Source organism: Hemicordylus capensis, chromosome 1 (genome assembly GCF_027244095.1).
Source record: "Hemicordylus capensis ecotype Gifberg chromosome 1, rHemCap1.1.pri, whole genome shotgun sequence".
Taxonomy (NCBI): Eukaryota; Metazoa; Chordata; class Lepidosauria; order Squamata; family Cordylidae; genus Hemicordylus; species Hemicordylus capensis.
In genome coordinates this window covers 292,285,204-292,305,217 of record NC_069657.1, presented here as the reverse complement: position 1 = coordinate 292,305,217, position 20,014 = coordinate 292,285,204, and the positions used below count along the sequence as shown (strand labels likewise).

General features: G+C 42.2%; 1 protein-coding gene and 1 long non-coding RNA gene across 6 annotated transcripts in view; one reads left to right on the top strand and one right to left on the bottom strand.

Moving 5' to 3' along the window:
* Nucleotides 1-20,014, top strand: part of CSMD1 (CUB and Sushi multiple domains 1) — a 1,678,033-nt gene that overhangs the window by 1,147,470 nt on the left and 510,549 nt on the right. The gene's annotated exons all lie outside the window — the stretch shown is intronic.
* Nucleotides 242-17,601, bottom strand: LOC128340723 (uncharacterized). Its single transcript, XR_008313922.1, has 3 exons — nucleotides 16,304-17,601; nucleotides 9,858-9,943; nucleotides 242-377 (listed from the first exon to the last, which is right to left on the bottom strand). It is a non-coding gene; the product is annotated as an uncharacterized LOC128340723 (long non-coding RNA).

Genomic DNA, 20,014 nt, shown 5'->3' with positions numbered 1-20,014 from the left:
TGCACATTATGTCAGCCTGTAAAACTAGGAAAACAGCTGCAGCATTATGTTTGAACAAGTTTGGACTGGCATCTTCTGACCCTAATCCTGCCTTAAAAACAAACAAACAATTTTGCAGTTTTAGGTGTATGTTTAAAGGATCTTTGGTATTTTTAAAGCTTGGAAGCCACAATGAAGCCTTTATTTATCAGGGGAGGGAAAACCTTACCTGAGATCCTGGAAAGACAGCAGCCAAAGTAGACAGTTCTGCATATGGAGCAATGGTTAAGTGAATAAGGCAATTCCTTTTATTCAAGGAGTATCAAGTAATACTGGGGTGTGGTCTTCCTTTTGATTTTCTCCAGGTCAAATCATGGAAAGCTGCTCTTTGGAGGAGTCTGCATTTTAACACGTGAAACATAGAAGTAGATGAATGAAGCAACAACACATTTTTAAAAGGGAAAATGTTCTTAATATTAACTGTTGAAAAGGGAGGACTCTTTAAAGGACAAATCCATCTTTCTGACAAGCTGAAGTTGTATTTTATGTGATGTTTGCACTGTAAAAGTAGCAGGAACATTTTCTTACTTGTTCAACATAGTTTGCAAATCATTGTGAGGTCAAAACTCAGTCCTGTCTGTTCACTTGGCTTTCTTTAAAAGGGCTTGCCCTCCATCTTGACTTTTGATCAGGACCTTTCAAAGGTTTTCTTTTAACTCTACGGGAAGTTGTTCTCTTGAGACTGGGACTACTACCACAGGTGTAGGCATCCCTGATGCTGGAGCAGCATTTTGGTACTTACTTAGCCTAGGAATATATGAAGATGGTTAAAATGGAAAGGGAAAACTTTTCTCTTTTTCTTTGATATGAAAATCAAGTTGGCAAAGAAAAATCTGCTTTAAATCAAAACTCTTTGGCCTGAACACATAAAGGAAGGGGCAGGCTAGACTCGGAGTCCAGCAGCCACACTTCCACGGGATTTCTGGTTTCACCCCTCTAATATATCCTGCATTTTATAAATAGCTGAGGGTAGGTAAGAAATGGCTGAGAAATAGTGACCATTCAAAGCAATATCAATTTTTTAATCTACTTGAGTCTTGTGTAGTTGCAAATAGCTGTTTATCTGTTCCTGATAAAAACATTGGTTTGACCTCCCTTTCCCTTCTTTGTGGGATATGGTGGGGATCTGTCTTAAGTCTGTGGCTGGTTTTGAAATTATGTTTTTAAAATGGGGATATTAAATTTGATCAGTTTGAAAGCTGAGAAATATCTAATCAAACAGCAAGTGGGTTTTAAGGAGGGTTGTTTATCCCTTGGGCAATATTCTTTCCAGTGTCATGCAAAACAGGAGTGTGTGAGAGCTACTTTCCTTCACCAATCAAGCAACATACAGCCTTGAAGACTATGTCCTTTAATACCTGACAGAAACATTTTTAACACCCTTAGACAATGTAAAGCCTGAAGAGGGAACTTACGTTTTCTTCATAGAGTTCTGCTCTTTTTCAGTCTATTTTAGGCAACCCTGGCTAATAATGTGCAGCATTTTGTCTCCTGTACATGCCTACATTTGTGCAGCCATAATCTTGCAATTTACACTGGATTTGAAGACTTAAAATGAAATAATAATTTCCCAAAATGATGGTACTGAAAGTGAGCCATCCTATGCATTTACATGCACAAGCATGAATTCTGAAATATACTGCACCTAGGTGACTTCTTTTATATGCATCCTCCACTCAGAAGCACCAGAAAGTGCCCCGTTGATGTGCCCTTATTTTAAATGTTCCATTACATATTTCAGCTTGAATTTATTTTGGAATACAATCTAAAGTCTCCTTACTTGTGCATGAATGCATCTATTCATTGCAATGCATCTAATTATAGTTGTTCAGGATCTGAGTGGGGCAAAATCTTCCATGGTCCAAAAGTGGAGATGTAGCTTTGGATAAAACTAAATTTTGATATACAATCTTCTGCTCCTAATTTTTATGTTCATTTCTCTCAGCATATTAGCATGCAAAAACCTGAAGCATTTTTCATTCTCAGGAGTTCTTTGTTGCTCCGGCTAGGGGTACGCATGGACCAAATGTTGTGGTTCAATTTGAATTCGGACCGAATTCAAACTGAACCGCCAGTCTGTGGATCAGTTTGGTTGAATCGGCTGGTCCAGTCCATTCAATCAAGCCAGTTTGGGGAGCTATGCTTGTCAAGGCGAATCCGATGAGGATTCAAAGGGAAGCAAAGGGGAATCCTGGTTTTTTAAAGGCTTATAAAGGGTGGCTGAGGGGGTGTGGCAGTGAGAGGGCACCTTTAAAAGAATAGGTAAGGTGTGCTTACCAGTTCGGCACTCCCCCCAGCAGCTGGTGCACACAGTGGTGGGACAGTTCCGAAACTGACCTGGCGTCCACAGATGTGTGGAGGCCATTTGCATGACCTCCTTGCTCGCGTGAAGTGAGGTCATGAGGCGAACCTGGGCAGTGTGGGGTACAACATGCATGATGAAAGCCAGACAGACAAGAATGTATCAAAAGCCCTGGCAAGAGCCAGAGTGTCAAAAGCAAGGGCACCCTAGGCAGAGTGTGGTCTTGCACGAGGGCTAGGTGGCAAGAGCAAGATGCCATGTTTGAGGGGGTGGGGTTTATGGGCAAAATCATACCCTGAGGCATGACTGAGGGAGGTACTCCTTGAGGGATTCCTGATATTAGGAGACTTATTCCAAATCAGGAATATTGGTTATTGATTAGGTCATGTCTGCGGTGGCTCCCCTGTATGCTCCTTTAGACAAAGAAAGTTCCACAACAGAGATTGCCCTAGGCAATCACCTTAATAGATATGGGAGGGGCACATCACACATTCTGGCATCCACTCTCTCGCTTCTGATAACGACGGGGAGGTAACAAGGTGACAAGCGTTGTTTAGCCTTGAAACTTCGTGGGAGGAAGAGAGCTTGCGTTCCTTCTTTTCAATTTCAGTTAGGGCCTGTGCTGCATCTCTCTCTGCCTATGCTCAGATGCAACCAGAGAGAGGCATTTCCTCTGGTCTGTTGCAGTCCTTTGCAAATGGACCTGAGAAGCACTTTGGGGGAAACGCTTTGCCAGAACAACCTTTTGTCTGGAATGCAGCCAGCATTTATCTTCCAAGCAGGCAAAGGGAAGAAAAGGGTTAAAAGGCTAAGTTTCAGAGCTAAGGCACCCCCCCAAATGGCAGAGCGAGTGTGGTGAGTAACAGGAGATGCCTTCACTCCCACTTACACAGTTATTGCCAATTACAGGTTTTTTTGCATTGCGCTTGTACAACCTTCCCCCAAAGTCCTTGTTGGAGTCCAGTGAGATGAGATACTGCACTGGTCTGAACCAGATCTTGAATAGTCATCTAAGCTTGTAGATTCAGTGCTAGTTAATCTGGGCTTACTTTACCAGGCAGAGAGACTGTTTCCTTGAAAAGGGCTTTCCCTAGTTACCATGTAATCCAGACTATAATTATATTTCAAATTCTATTTTATGACTCATAATCTAAAATAGTGATTTTACTATTACTGCTTCAAAGCATGTATACAACCATGATACAAGCGTGTTTGTATCCCAAGCCAACAAAGGGTGCACATGTGTATAAGATACAGGTTTGTAAAAGCGTCGTAACACTATGTGAGAGAAAGGAATGCAGAAGACCTAAGAAGCTTGCCCAATTTGATGCAAAACTTTAACCTTGCAAGATTCTATCCCATAAATGTTATGTTGTGTGTCCCTGCAATCACAGCAGCTTTTCACATCAGTGGTTCACATTCAGTTGCATTCTTATATAAGAACTGCAGGCTTTCATGGGTGAAATGAAACTCTGTAGGAAACAGGAGAGCTTCCATGTCTGATCCAAGGCTGAAATTGAGATATTGAAAATTACACCATCACCCCACCCCAAATCATGCAGTTTTATATAGACAGATTTCTTAGAGCCAATTTCAATATGATCTAGGTGTTGTTTTTTTAAAAAAATCCCTTTAACAGAAAAGTCGAGTCTCTTACACACTCTGATGAGCTGGTGGGTTATGGTATTTGAGTAACCAGGAGTATGGCATATGACACATTTAAAAGGCAGCCATTTCAGGTTATATGAGAAGTCTTTTTCTATATATAACCCTCTTTGAGATTTTTGTTTGGTTTTTAAATAAATATATAATTTTGAATTAATTTAATTTCATACTCCATAGTTCACTTGCAGCAAGATCAAGGAATAAGTGGGTGTGGGTGTGTTCCCAGTACACATTATTACACACAGTACACATTATCACACACATTTCCCAGTATACATTATTAAGAAATTTTCAGTTGTTTCGATAAATCATTTAGAGATACATGTTCTCATCTCCTTTGTGTAAAACATATACAGACAAAGTATTTTGGCTTTTGTAAGAATACGCATCTGTTGTGGTGGCATGATGCCTAGGCACAATAAGGTATGGGCGAAGGTAAAATAATAATTTGGCCTATCTAGCCATTTTTTATAAAGTAATTTGTGAATGATGTCTAAATCCAGTAGTTACTTGGTGCTTTTCTGAATTATCCAAACTTTTCCATTTGATTTATAAACTCAAATAATATTGAAACAGTCAAGAATACAACTGATATTTAACTTGAATGAATACAAAAAATGTAGAAAATGTAGAATGATAATAAATTAGAGCAGATAAATTAGAGCAATAAAATTGACAGCTATGTGAAACCCACCACCATGTGGTCAGTTCCTAGGCGCCTGACTATTCTTTGCTTACAGAGTCAACAAGGTTGACTTACCCCTCTTTCTAGTTGAAAGGTCAGATTAGTAATTTGATCTAAACAAAGGAGTGCATGTGTTCCAAGATGACTGGAATGTTGCTAAGAAGTTTCTGAGTAAGAAATATTTTTTGGGTCTTAAAAATATTGTTGTTGCATTGTGAGACTTTGAATCTGTTACCATCAGCCTATGTCCTTGACTGCATGCAGCCCATTCAATTGCTGGCTATTATAAAAGCACCATAAGTCCGTCCCCAGGATGCTTTTCTTGAAATTGAAACTGACCCTGCGAATGGCTTCTCTGCACAGTGCTAGCTCATTGCCTTTGGGTGCTTGAGGCAATAGGCAATTCACTATCTGCCCAGCCACTGATACCGGACCCAGTGCCTGACGCTGGCTCCAGTCCCTGATGCAGCTCCCACCCTGCCCTCTTCCCCTTTGCCAGGCTCCCTCACCTTCCAGGCATGCCACAGCTTAAGTCTGCCGTGCAGCAGCAGCTGCTTGAATATAGCTCCCTCCTCTCTTCATTGACCTGCTGTGCTCTGCAGATTGATCGTCATCTCTCTCTCTCCCCTCCTCATTTCCACCAACAAACACACTTCCATTTTGGGAGCAGACAAAATGGAGGCATTTTTGGTGGGGGAGATGGAAAAAAATGGGATCAAGCTGCTGAGTTCAACATGACAATGAAGAGAGGGCGGAGCTTCATTCAAGAAGGTTCGTCCTCACTGTTGCTGCTGCCAACACCCTGCAGTTTCAAGCCATGGTGTACCTGGAAAGTGAGGCAGTCCACCGAGGGAGAAAAGAAGACAGCAGCGCCAGCATCAGGGGTTGGGTTAAACAAGGACGGTGGTCGAGGGTATCAGTGGCAGGCAGATGAAGTGACATCTGCAAGGGGTGCTACCTGAAGCCATTGCCTTATTCTGTTGTCAGTATCTCATGTAATGAAATATTACATTGTCTCTGTAGCCACATCATTCATGTTCACACACACACATACACAGCAGCCTTTTAAACTAAAAAAGCCCCTTATTTCATTTTCTCATCTATCTAAGCAAAAAAAAAAAAAAAAGATCACTCACTTTCCACTATACTAAGCTCTGTTCAATGTTACTGCAGAAGGGGGCGTATTAATTAACACTTCTGTATATATACAAGGGCAGTGCTTCTTTTGTAGTTAATGATGATTATTAAAAGACAGATTGTGTGTGGGTTGGACTTTGTTATAAGTTTTATTTGCCTCTGACATATATGCTTACTCTTAATTAGGTTTAAAAATGTATATTGAATGTTTTGCAGAACAAAATATGCATTGTTTTGATGGGACTTTTTCCCATTAGTGAGATTTGAAAAGTTATCACAGTTATAAATCATCTGAAGTCACATGTCTGTGTAGTTTATCTTCTAATACTGACTTTATTTAGAAAATTAAACAAAATATACTGACTGCGATTTGGAATCAGGATACTAATAATTTTATTGAAAAAAATAATGAATTTGTTTTGTCTTTTCATTACTCCTTTCCTGCAAGTGAGAGAAATATCCAGTAATTTATATAAGGGGTTGCTAGTCCAGGGAGGATTTTTAAATGCTACTATGTTTATGGCACAGAAAATACGTATGTAGGAGCATGCATGGAAGTCATATGGAGAAGATCACCTGCATGCATCATTTTCTCTCTATATGGGATGTGGTACATGCTCATATTCCTCAAAGGATGGCTGTCAAAGTGCCTAGGAAGACAGGATTTGTTTCCTTTTAACTACTTAGGAAGTGGAGGACTGTGGAGGAAGCAGTGCTGGATTAAATGAATCCAGTCACCTGGATTCAATGAAGAGTTATTGCTGAAAGAGGAGGAAATGACTTTCCTGGTATAGACCTGAATGAAATAGGCCAATAGCCAGAGAGAGAGAGAGAGAGAGAGATATGAGTAGGTGAAAATGGCAGAATACAAACAGGACCTGAGTGTTGGGGCCAAACCAGGGAATGGAGGGGCTTCCCAACATTGGCACTGTTGACTGAACAGCAGAAAGGCAGAAAGCATTAAACTTCCCTACTCAATTCTGCCACACCTGGGAAAGACAAACACTGGCATGACAGAAAAAGAAATCTCAGGGTCTGGGGAAAATAATTTTGAAGGTTTTCTGTTGTTCACAGCCCAGCTTTGGCTGTGCTTGGTTTATGTAAACATCACAGAATGTTTCCTTCAATCAATTTTTCAATCAAACACCTCAATCCAAACTTAACATTCAATCATGCATTCAGTCGTAGTATCTAAAGCAGCGTACTCTATTAATCAAAATTATATATCCATAACTACTTCATTTTCAAATGTTCATCATCCTCTTTCAGTACTGAAATGCAATTTGTTCTAAACTTATCACAGCTAAGAATAATCACGGAACTGATCTATAACGTGGTAAATAGGGTATTTAATGTTGCTAGTAATAATAACCCATTTTCATTACACTGATTTGTGACTTCTAACTTGTTTAAAGACACAGATATTTACATATGTCAGTTGTTTGTTTCTTGATGGAAAGACATGATATTCATTCATTGCCAAGTCTCACCCGGTTTACCAACTTGTCTATCTGTGCTAGGACACTTGCTGTTTGAAATAACACAATGAACTTCTGGTTGTTGTTGTTGTTGGTATGTGTGTAGGGATGTTAATCTCTGTTGGATTGTGTGTAGAGATGGTATTTTTCCCCCAAACGGCCTCCACACTCCCCCAAAGAATGGGAAGAATTGGGGAAAAATGGATTATGATAATTCTTTTGGAATTATGAATAAAATATTTAAGAAAAGGTGTTCAGATATATTCAGATAAGTTAAGGTGTTCTGGCCTTTACTCTCCCAAGCTTGCTATAGATTCCTCTGTCTTCTACAACATGTGAAAGAAACTAGTCTATGTATGGAAATATACCAGATCAAGAATTAAAGGGACATGTGAAAGGATAAAAAGGCTTGTCTCAATACAGGCAATTTAGTTTTCATAAGTCACTAAGATAATACAAATGAAGGCTAAGAAGAAGCAGAAACTACAGATAGTGATACAGTACTTCTAAGTGTAATATACCCAACATGATAAATGTTATGAGCAAAGCAGGTTATATACAAAAAATGCTCCTAAAGAAACAATGGGGCTATTCTTACGAGCAGCAAAAATTGGCCTAGGAGAGCCTAGCCCGCTTTTGTAGCCCTCCCCTAAGCCCAGGTTTGCAGAGCAAGCACTCCGCAAACTCGGGCTTCTCAATCATGAATAGCCACAGTGTGGCTCCGCGCCATGGCTACTCACAAGTAGACCCCCAGAGAGGAGGTGAAAAGCTACCTCCTGGCTCTGGGGGTCTCCCCAGTATTCCCTGCACGCTCGTGCAGGGCATACTGGAGCTTCCGGGGGCTGCGCAGCCCCCAAGCTCACCATCACGGAGCTGGCAATCACGGATCTGGCTGCCCAGGGCTCCCGCTCTGATCATGAGTGGGGAGAGCGGGCTTAGCCCACTCTCCCCGCTCTGCTGCAGAAACCTGGTCTCTCTGATTGTGAGACCTGGCTAAGTGTGAACTTAGATCCATAAAGGGGGCTAGACAGCTAGAAAAATGTATTGCATATATTTAAATTTTCCCAAAAACCTCAGATTCCACCCAGGAAAAAACCCTGTTTTCCACCATGATTTCAACGTTTCTTGAAATTTTTTTTCCCCCAAAATGGTTTTTACATTTCTAGTGTATGATTTTTGTCTTTACTTGTTTGAAGGGATTATTTGACAAAAAGCATTTAGGAACAAATTTTTGTTCCAGTTTTGTTTGAATTTTTAAAAATATGCTTATATAGGGCCTGCTCATCCATTGAACACATCAAAGCTTTGTCTAGAAAAGAGGTGCCAAAGAACTGGATGCTGGGCACCCAAGACTTAGCTTCTTGGTGGGTCTTTCTCCAGGATGTTCCTTCTATCCAGGGACACCATTCAGAGAAAGCAGAGTTCCAACCCCTCCCCACCCTTGTGTTTTGGACGATGTACAATATTTTTCTCCCAAGAGTACCTATTTCTAGTCAGTGAGCTGGTCCTACACATATTGAGTGACTCAATGTGTAGGACTCAATGTGTAAACGATTGCATTATTTTATGTACTAGTAATGTGTGCCAAAGTCACAAATCATCTTGCTTTGAAAAAAGGTGACTCTTGATTTAATTGCTCTTGTTATTGCAAGGTATTAAAAAGCAATCCTAACAAATTCACTAAAAATACTTTGTGCTTTGAAATTTAAGCTAAAATGTATTCAAGCAGGGGCCTTAAAATCTTGATAGAATTTCCTTTCTTTCCTAGTGAAAACTAAATTGTTGCCTTTGCTGCCATCACTGCACCTTCTTTCACCACTTTCCAGTTTACTATCTCCCTACAACTATCTTTTCCAGTATGATTAATTGTATAGAATGAGAGTACCAGGCATCTCTCTAGCAGGATCCCCTGCTGAATAATATTGCTAGCAAATGCTGTTCAATAGAGCGTGTTTGTTTTTTTAACCCTAATCATCTCCTTTCATTCCTCAACTTTGCTTCTTCTTCTGTTGTTCCCATTGAATGACATTAGGTTCCTTTTGCTCATTTATTTATTTATTTATTTATTTGAAACATTTGATATACTGCCCACTCCGAAGACTCTGGGCGGTGTACAAAAACATGTAAAACAGGAAAGCATTAAAATTACATTCTAAATAAAACTAAAGTAACTAAGAAAAGGGGGGAAAAAGAGAGAGAAAGCAAATAGGTAAACTGCAGGGTAAAAGCCTGGCGAAAAAGAAAAGTCTCCAATAGAGATTTAAAAATCAACAGGGAAAGAGCTAAACTAATCTGCAGGAGAATGGAATTCCAGAGAAGTGGGGCAGCAACTGAGAAGGCCCTTTCACAGGTCTCAGTGCCCAAACCTCTCGGAAATTGGGGACCGACAAAAGGGTCATCTGAGCAGATCTGATGTAACTGGGTGGGATAGGCAGGTCTGTAGGTAGACAGGTGCCAAACCCCGCAAGGCTTTGAACGTTAAAACCAGGACCTTAAATTGAACTCGGTAGCGAATAGGCAACCAGTACAATGACTGCAGGAGAGGTGTTACCTTGTCATATTTTCTGGCACCCATCAGTAAACGAGCCGCTGTATTCTGGACCCATTGTAGTTTTCCGGTAGTCCTCAACGGTAACCCTAGATAGAGGGCATTACAATAATCTAGGCAGGAGATAACAAGGGCATGGGTCACTGTCATTAATGCTTGCCAATCAAGGTAAGGGCGTAATTGATGAATCAGATGGAGCTGGGCAAAGGCACTTCTGGCAGCAGCCTCCATCTGCTATTCAAGCAGGAGGTGCGAGTCCCAAAGAACCCCCAAATAACGTACAAGCTCCTTCGGGGGCAGCGCCACTCCATCTAGAACAAGGTTCACATCCAGCAGTTGGCCGGTACGAGGGCTGAGAGGGTTGAGTAAAAGTAGTTCAGTCTTGGTGGGATTCATTCTGAGCTTATTTTCATTCATCCAGACCTTAACAGCTTCCAGTAAGCACGGAAACAGCATCTCCAGAATGGTCTGTGATGGCAATATACAGCTGAGTATCATCAGCGTATTGATGAAACCTCACCCCAAACTGGGAAATGACCTGACCCAGCGGCTCCATATAGATGTTATAGAGGACAGGGGCAAGAACTGAACCCTGGGGAGCTCCATAAAGGAGTGGCCATGGGTCAGAGCATCTGTCCTCAATGCATACCGACTGGACATGCCATCTAAGGTAAGAACGGAACCACTGTAAGACAGTGCCCCTGATACCCAATCCACACAGGCAGTCAAGGAGGATAGTATGATCAATAGTGTCAAAAGCCTCTGAGAGATCTAAAAGGACCAAGAGAGAGACACTACCCTCATCAAGGTCCCGAAAGAGGTCAGCTACCAGAGCGAGCAATGCTGTCTCTGTGCTATGCCAAGGCCTGAAACCCGACTGATAAGAATTAAGATAACCAGTTTCCTCCAGGACCCTCTCAAGCTGGGCACATACAATCCTCTCTAACACCTTCGCTACAAAAGAGAGGTTGGAGATTGGCCTATAGTTGTCAAGGACCCAGGGTCCAGGGAAGGTTTCTTCAAGTGAGAGCGAACTATCACCTCTTTAAGGGCTGCTGGTACAAAACCCTCACATAGCGAAGAGTTAACCAACTCCCGTAGCCAAGAATTAACATTCCCACCAGTTTTAACCAGCCAGGAGGTACAAGGGTCCAAGCAACATGTTGCCGCACCCATACCCAAGACAATCGTGTCCATATCTTCGACAAACTCAAAGGTGTCCCATATAACATCACAGGGCGGAATCTCCTCTATCTGATCAGATCCTACATAAGTAGAGTCCAACTCTAGCCGAAGGCGGGGGACACCTATATGGGCAGCAGTGATATAGGAAGATGCTGAAAGGCATAATCTCATACTGTGCAGGAGGAGGCAATGGTAAACCCCTCCTGTATTTTACCAAAGAAAACCACAGGGCTCTGTAGGTGCCAGGAGTCAAAATCAACTTGACGGCACACTTTACCTTAGTGTACCAAAAGTTTTCACTCTGGAGTTGCTTTCTGGACAGCTGCAGATTTATCTTATAAATCTTATTTATCATATAAACAAGGCTTATAGAGGATACACAAACAAACATGAATCAAACCATTGCACATCTTATTTAATTCACACTAGGTTTGAATCTATTCTGTACTGTACTTGATGTGCAGTTCACACATTCAATCTATGGGGTGCACATATAAGATACAGTCAAGAGACACTCTATTCATGGCCATATCTGAAGGCTGGCATGCATAACTATAAGAGAAACTGCACTGAAAGGAAAAGCCCTTAAACAGTGTTCTGTGCCCTATGTTTAAAGATAGTGTCTGACATCCTGATTACTGGAGCACATTTGTAAAGAGGGACTGTGAGGACATGTTTACAGATAGTGTGCAACTCCTCCAGGGCCTCTATATGTAAACTGTTGCTCAAAAATCCCATTGCACATGCATGGCAGCTTCCAAAATGGCTGCCGTGAGGGGGAAAGGCCTGGAATGGGCCAAAGAATGCCCGAAGTGGGCAATTTTTGCCATGAGGAAAAATGGTGGGGGATGGGAAACCTCTGCAGACCCCCTGCAGCCTTGGAGAAGCTTCCCCGGAAAGGGTAAGTACTAATTCGTTTTTAAATAAACTCATGAACCCACCCCCCCATAATTAAACCAAGGGGGTTTAATTAACCCTCCCCCCCCCCGAATTAAACCAAGGGGGGTTCGATAGGGGACAAAACTGAACTGGCCTGGCCCTTTTCGGGTCTGGTTCGGACTCGAACCAAACTGGACCAGCTGGTTTTGTACATACCATTACTGTAAACTACTCTTGACTCAAAAGGCTTGTGGTCAATTAATTTTATCATCTGGAACTGGCCTTCATCTCATTTTGAATTGTTCCTAGACCAGTTCCAGTGTAAATGTTGTTTCTTCCCTGGAGGAAAATATATGGACAATGTATGATGAACGTTATGCTCGAGTGAATATTCTGTGTACATTTTACAGGGAAGATCTCTGAACAAAATACTAGATTCATACCAGCAAATTTACCTGAATTCCTCATTATAAACATAGTGTTTCATCATGTTTATTCCCCCATGAAGGGAAATAAATGTAAATCTGGAACTGATTCCTTGTCTATGTTTAAAAGTAGTTTTTCAGCCTCTTACATATCTATGCCCACATGACTCCTTTTAGTCTACAGGCAAAAATTGCTCAAAGCCTTTGGGGTACCTCCTTCATTCGGCAGGTTATGAAGCTTGAAATGAGGGATGCCCTGGCACAAACTTGAGGGTGATGCTGAAAAAGTGTTATATAAACCGTGAATAGTGATTTAGAATTGGTGCTGGAAAACAAAGGAACAATATTTAATGGAATTCTGGAGGAATCATATGTTCAGAATTCTTGTCACTTGTATGAATTGGTACAAAAATTGTTACTGTTGATTAAAGGAGAGTTGCTTGGTTATGATTTTAACTGGCAAACAGCAAGACCTTAATTCAACAGCAGAGATGAGAGTCCTTAAGCAAATGGGTCTTAATGAGACTCTGCATTAAATTCTGTGTTGTATTGTGGGTTTCTCTTGGAAAATAAGGGCTGACATCCAGAACAACTGACTGCTTGTGGAAAATGGTATGCTAGTGCAAAAGTGTGCTAGCTAGTTGCGCTAAAACTGGAGCTTGCACTCCAGATGACTGTTACACTACCATAAAATGCTTGCGCTTACACAATAGTTGTGCAACTGCAGCATCCTTTATTTGTTTTTGAGACTCACTCTTGCACACATCTCCATTTTTAGCCCAACTAAGCTAATTTGCTTATTCTGCAAGTGCTCCATCCATCGCGCTGAATGCCAGCCAAGGTTTTTTAATGGTAGAATGGGGCAGGCAAATGTCAACAGATACATTTCAAGACTTTTTGGAGTGTCTTAAAGTATCTCAAATGACTAGTAACTCATGTGTAATTGTAGTGTGTACTAGTAACTCATGTGTAATTGTAAGCGAAAACTAGAGGACAAAATATGTTAGCTGCGTTGGAGTATCCAGTTCTGCCTCTCAACCAGAGTAGGCCTGACATCTCATGTGTCACCATAAGGGGTGTGCAAACAGGCTCGAAACTGACCCCCACCCCAATTCGGCTCGGTGTCAAACCAAAGGGCCCCCCCCACATTTTGGTGTTTGACAAGCCTTTTAAAATGTTTTTTTAAAAAACTTACCCCCTCTAGGGGGCTCCTCCAAGGTGGCAGGGGGTGTCCGTGGAGGTTCCCCCTCCCCCTGCCAGCCTTCCTTCCTTTAAAATTCACCCAGTACGGGCGTCTTCGGTCCTTTCCAGGCCTATTCCCGGGTGCGCTGGCCAGTTTGGAGGCAGCTGTGCCTGCGTAGTGGGACATGACCCATGAAATGACACAATGGGGATAGTCCCAAGGCTCTTCACTGAGCAAGACAGAACAGAGGAAAGATCTGTGAACTGAAAGACTCCTTCTGGGTGCTTTAAATAAATATTGCATAAATGCTGATGAAATGTGCTCACATTTTATTTTAAAATGTATTTTGTTATACACTAGTGATTACTGCATAAACAAGATATTCAGTAAGTGACATTCCCTGGCATGTGGATGGAAAAGCTTCACCTGCTGAATTTCTATTTCTTGTTTAATTGCTGTAGCACTGGGTCTCTGGAGGAAAAAGAAGGTGGCAAGTCATGTTACTCCCCACAGAGGATATCTGCATTATTAAAACATAACATGATCAGTGGCAGCCTTGATTTGCTTTCTTTTATTGCATTTCTGCCACGTCTTAAGAATATTCAGTGCGACAGTTCATTTGGTGAAGAGCTAGATTTATGTTGTTAAGAGATGTCACATAGTTCAGGTCTGCAGCAATTTGCTTTTGAAAATATGGCATTACAAAGAAGGCTTGCTGATGGTGACTGACTGTACCTCTGAGAAAAGCTTTGAATAAGGGAGTTTGGGTGTTGGAAAAGAAGTTGCATTGCTCTTTTCCTGTGGAATAATGTGTAGATTGGGTTGTCCCCTTCCTTTCCCTGGTAGAGATCCTGTGCACAACAGAAATCAGTTCTTCAGAGGAAGTTTTTCTCAGTATGAAGATTCAGTGTTAAGAAAAATGTGTCATCTGTCTAATGTCTGTTTAGCAAGCGGATGCTGGGGTGGGGGGTGGAGGGAGGGAAGGGTTTGAAAATAGCGAACACTATTTGTGACAGGAAAGGAAGTTGTAATTGAGTGAAAAAGTTCATGTTTCTGTTATAGCCTATATAAGTCATAGTGACTGATAAAGAAAAAGTTTGAGATGTGAGGAAATCCAAACAGGAAGATTTACTTTCCTCTTTATTCTGTTCAGATTAAGAACTACATGGTCTGGCATCCGGTGCAATACAAAACGAATACAATCTTGTTCACACGTTTTGCTCAATAAACGTACACTACGTTACAGTGTTTGATATACAGATATGTTCACACATGCAATTATTCACACATTATTTTCAACACATGTTCAGCAGTCCATTTCCTATCTGTGCCCTGTATTTGAGGAGACTTTTTCTAAGGTATAACTTTAACACATGTACAGTCATTCACACATACACATGTACAATAAAGATGTGTTCTGTTTCCTCCAGAGCGCTTCTAAAGCACGGGCATAGTGGGGGCATTTCTGCTGCTTGTGTAACAGCTCACTTTAGAGTGACTGGGACTTATACATGAGCTCCCAGTTCTGTCCCCACAGCCCCTCTTTACATGTGTGCTTCGGTCTTCAGGATGTCAGCTGGTGAGATTTATGCTATTGAACTAATCAACCCCAGATTGAGTTGTGCCAGCAGTTGTGAAGTGAAACAATATGGCGGCCGCATTCATTCATTCATTCATTCATTCATTCATTTATCTATCATATTTTTCTACTGCCTGATATGTATATCTCTAGACAGTGCACATTACATTTGCATGTAATGCAGAACCATAGTTGAATGGGCCAGTGGTTCTGCAGACATCATGCCCGAATGCGGGCAAATGGGGTTTGGCGTGGCAACAAAACAGAGGATTCATATTTGGAATTCCAGTCTAAACCCTCAGGTGATAATGAGTTTCATAGCTGCAACCCAAGGTTCTACACAGCCTGCGGTACATCCAAATGCAGAATCGCAGGCTGTGTCCCCTGGAACACAGGGGAGGAAACTTGAGGGAGGAAACTTCTCCCTCAACTCTGGTGTGATTGGCTGTGCAAGCTGTCCTACAGTCCAGAAGGAAGCCTGCAGTTCCCCCTCCTCTCTGCAGTCTTGCTGCCAGCAGAGAAGGAGCCTCTCCAGTACATCCGAATTTGGATGTGAGAGCAGGGGAAGGGAGGTGCATGGAATGGTGGGTGTATTAGACTCGCAGTTCTGCATTACATGCGAATGTGGTCACTGTCAAATAAGAACATAAGAACAGCCCTGCTGGATCCGGCACAAGGCCCATCTAGTCCAGCATCCTGTTTCACACTGTGGCCCACCAATTGCCTCTGGGGAGCCCACAGGCAAGAGGTATGTGCATGCCCTCTCTCCTGCTTTTGCTCCCCTGAAACTGGTACTGAAGCATCTTGGATGATGGGACTCCAATTTGGCTGAAATATAAGGCATTTCAGTTTCATGATGAGACTCCAATTTGGTTGAAATATAAGGCATCACAATCAGATGGACTAGTGCCAACGTTCAGGATCAGATTTTTAGGAATACAGGTTAACAAACTGCTTTAAACAATGCCCAACCCTTGTAAAAACACAATATCAGGTGAAACTGTTTTCAAAAGACCTTTTCAGGTTGCATCCCACAATCACATTTGTAGGTGACACAGTGAAAAGTCTAGCAATGCTACCAGGAAAAAAACAACAACAACAGATCTCCAAAACTTCATTTTTGAGAAAGTTTGATTTATTCCAACATCTGTCAGTACAGATGTTTAAGTTAAAGATTAAATTTAATATCTAAACTTACATATCTTGTTGTTTCTGTATCCACACTTCTCATGCTGTCATAATTTTTGCCAGTTGATGTTGAAGACAGATATTGCCGCAGGGATTCTGTACAAATACAGACAAAAGTGTAGGCATACAGTTGATCTCTGGTATTCTGGATGGGAGACAGCAACTTACATTCTGTGCCTTTTTGAAATAATAGCAGAGTTGAGGCAAGGACTGTGGAGATTTGTATGTTGCAATGTGATATAATGGCTGCAATTTGATCAGGTTTATGGGGGAAAGCAACACTTGGGGCTAGCAATTTGGTACAAGTGCTCCTATCTGCATTTTATATCTATATCTATCTGTATAGAATGAATTGATTTTTCACAAGTATTTTCGTTCTTATCATGCTTGAGCTTTCAGCTACATTAATGACCTGTGGTGCCTTTAGAAGAGGCAGTAGGGATGTGTAGCTTTTATCTCTTGAGTGTACAAAACCTGTTCGTCATCATGCTGGCCTCCTGCTCTCCATTCCATACTACCTTATCCGACTTTTGAAACTCTCACAGCTTTTGAAAAGAAATCAACCATACCTTACACTTAATTTCCAATTCCTTCTCAACTGGAATGTTGTTGTGTGCCATCTATAATTCCCCTGGACCTTTCTAATAAATTCTGAGCTATGAAAACATGCCAGCTTAGTACATTTTGGAAGAAAGTATTGCATTATTTTTTAAAGTGTTTTCCAAAGACCTCCCCAGAGGAATCTAAATAATTTGTTGGTAAGCGACAGCTATCTTCAACGTCACTGTTAAGAATTTTGATGTGAAATGCAGCAAACACTTCCTCAGTCATTCATGTTGAAGACAAAGCAAGGTTTTCTGAAAAGGTGGTTCTGCTCCTGGTGTTGCTTTTGTACAAGCACAACTAATAGGATCAACCACCAGCTCAAGCACTGACATAACTGGAACAACCATCACTTCCCTTCACCCAACCAGTGGCTTGCTCCACTACTATGTTTGTCAGTTGCACTGCTCAGATCAATGACTAAATCCAATACAATCCACAATATATGAATTGATTTTTTAAACATATAGTGTACAAAAAGCAGTGCTTCCCCAAAGTGACACCCACTATAATATACAGACAGAAATTCTACAGGTTCAGCGGCTTCAGTGAGCAGTCCTCTAGCAATCCTTTCACCTCATCCTTCCAACTGGTGCCAGTGTTATGGATTTCCCCCAAGAATGGGGATTTGGGTTCTCATAGTAATGAAAGAAAAATAGCCTGTTCTACATTTAGCAGCACAAATAGTTTTAAAACAGGGCAAGAGAGTGCTCGAAAGTCAGCCATTGAAATTATTTGTCCATTATTCTAAAATGAGCTACTTTTGTTCTGTGTTTGAAGGCCAGCTTGGATCACTGTTTGACACAAATGATGGCAGAGATATTAGTCTTGGCCTTGTGGTAGCAAGCATGAATAATCCTGTTTGCTAAGCAGGCTCCACCCTGGCTTGCATTTGAATGGGAGGACATATGTGTGAGCACTGTAAGATATTCCCCTCAGGGAATGGGGCTGCTCTGGCAAGAGCACCTGCCTGCTTGCATGCAGAAGGTTCCAAGATCCCTCCCTGGCATCTCCAAGATAGGGCTTAGAGAGTCTCCTGCCTGCAACCTTGGAGAAGCTGCTGCCAGTCTGTGTAGAAAATAATGATCTAGATAAACCAATGGGCTGACTCAGTATAAGGCAGCTTCCTATATTCCTAGTGTGTGCGTTGGCTCTCACGCAATTGTGAGAAGTACATGTGAGGAGGTATATCTGTGCTATGAGAAATAGTCCACAATATCTCATTTGCAATGCTGGGCACTGATGATCTTTATAAGATAATCTTTATAAGATACTAAGGGACCAAAGGAAGGAATCTCTACAGAAGTATCTCTGGTACTCATTGTGGTGTTTGGGGTTAATCCATTCCTTGATCCAGGCCAGTTTTTTTGAATGGGGCTTTAGTTATGTGTATTCCAGTCCTATAGTAGAGGTGGGGCTGACAAACAGCCAGCAGCAAGGGCACTGAAAAAGCAGCCAGCCCTTGCCTCTCTATGAGGCTATTCTCAAAAGCAAGCAAAACCGGGCTAAGGGAGCCCAGCCCAGTATTGCTCGCTCGTGAGAGCCACTGGGCTGGCCCACGACCCCAGTGGCTCCATGGCAGCAAGCCTGCCTAAATAACCTTCCCCTTAAATTAGGTTAGCAGAGCGAGCTCTCCATTAACCTCATTTCTGCAGTTGTGTGTCTGCTCACAGCCACAGCGGGCACACTCAGTGGGGAGGGGATCCCAGGAATGCACTGTGCACTCACGCAGTGCATTACTGGGGCTCCAGGGGGCGGGGCACCATGCGGCAGTGCTTCCCTTTGCCCGATTCCCAGAGCTGCTGGGCAAACCACGGCTGCATGTGGGAGTGCCGGAGCCAAGCTGCCACTCATCTGGGCAGGCGATCCACCCACCCAAGGAGGGGTAAGTGATTGTCTGCGAGGAGAGCAGGTCAAACCCGCTCTCCCCGCTGAACCCCTTGCGGCTCTTCACACTTATCGTGAGAATAGCCTTTACATATAATATCTATTTAATTAAACTATTAATATTCCTGATTCCACTCCATTGCCTTGTCCTGCATACCACAACTCTTTCCCTTGGATTCTACACTTGGATTCTACACTTTGAACTGGTTGGTGCCCAGTTAAAGAAGTTAGAGACTTGAGCCCAACAAATACTCATTGTGAATGGGATTTCTTTTCTTGAATAACATTGTGTCTTTGGCTCCATACCAATGAAGTCAAGAGGCAGCATACTTGGAAGAAAAGGTCTACAACTATATTAATCAAACAGTCAAATAGCAATGATATCATAATGGAACGGGACTCTCTATCCTTCTCATTGCAGGAACCTGGCTTTTCTGAGGCACCTTGAAACTATTGGGTGATTATTATACCTTGGCTCAGAGTGTTATCACAGCCCTAAGGTTAGCTCTGCTCCTGCTAGCCCTCCCCCACCCAATGGTGTCAAGATATATCTCAGAAAATGTCTATTGCCCCTAAGCTATTCAGCCTGTAATATTGGCCGTGGCCCCATTTTGAAGAGAAGTTGAAGTTCCCCAAGCCTCAAAGGATTCTAAGTAATGACTACAATGACTACAACATCATTTCATGCCAAATGCATAATGTGCTCACCATTAGCCTTTCTACCCTTCCTTAGCCCATAGCAAGCATGAATTGACCCCTTTGCTAAGCAGGGTCCATCCTGGTTGCATCTGACTGGGAAACTACATGTAAGCAATGTAAGAAATTTCCCTTAGGGGATGGGGCGCTCTGAGAAGAGCAGGTCCAAAGTTCCCTCTCTGGCATCTCCCAGATAGGTGGCATCTCCCACCTGCAACCTTGGCGAAGCCACTGCCAGTCTGTGTAGGCAATACTGAGCTAGATGGACCAATGATATGACTTGGTATAAGGCAGCTGCCTATGTTCCTAACTGTGGTTGACATGGTGCACAGCAGTAGGTTTGAATAAGAAGTGATGTAGGACTATGTAGGGAGCCTCCAGCATCCCTGTGGCTATGGCTAATTCTGCAGCTGAGTGGACCTAGAGGGGGAGAGAGGAGCAATTTTTGCTTCTCTCCTCTCCCTCCCAAAGGGGATGTCCCTGAAGATCACACAGCCTTCTGGAACATGATCTTGCAAGTGGAAAGGGCTTTTGG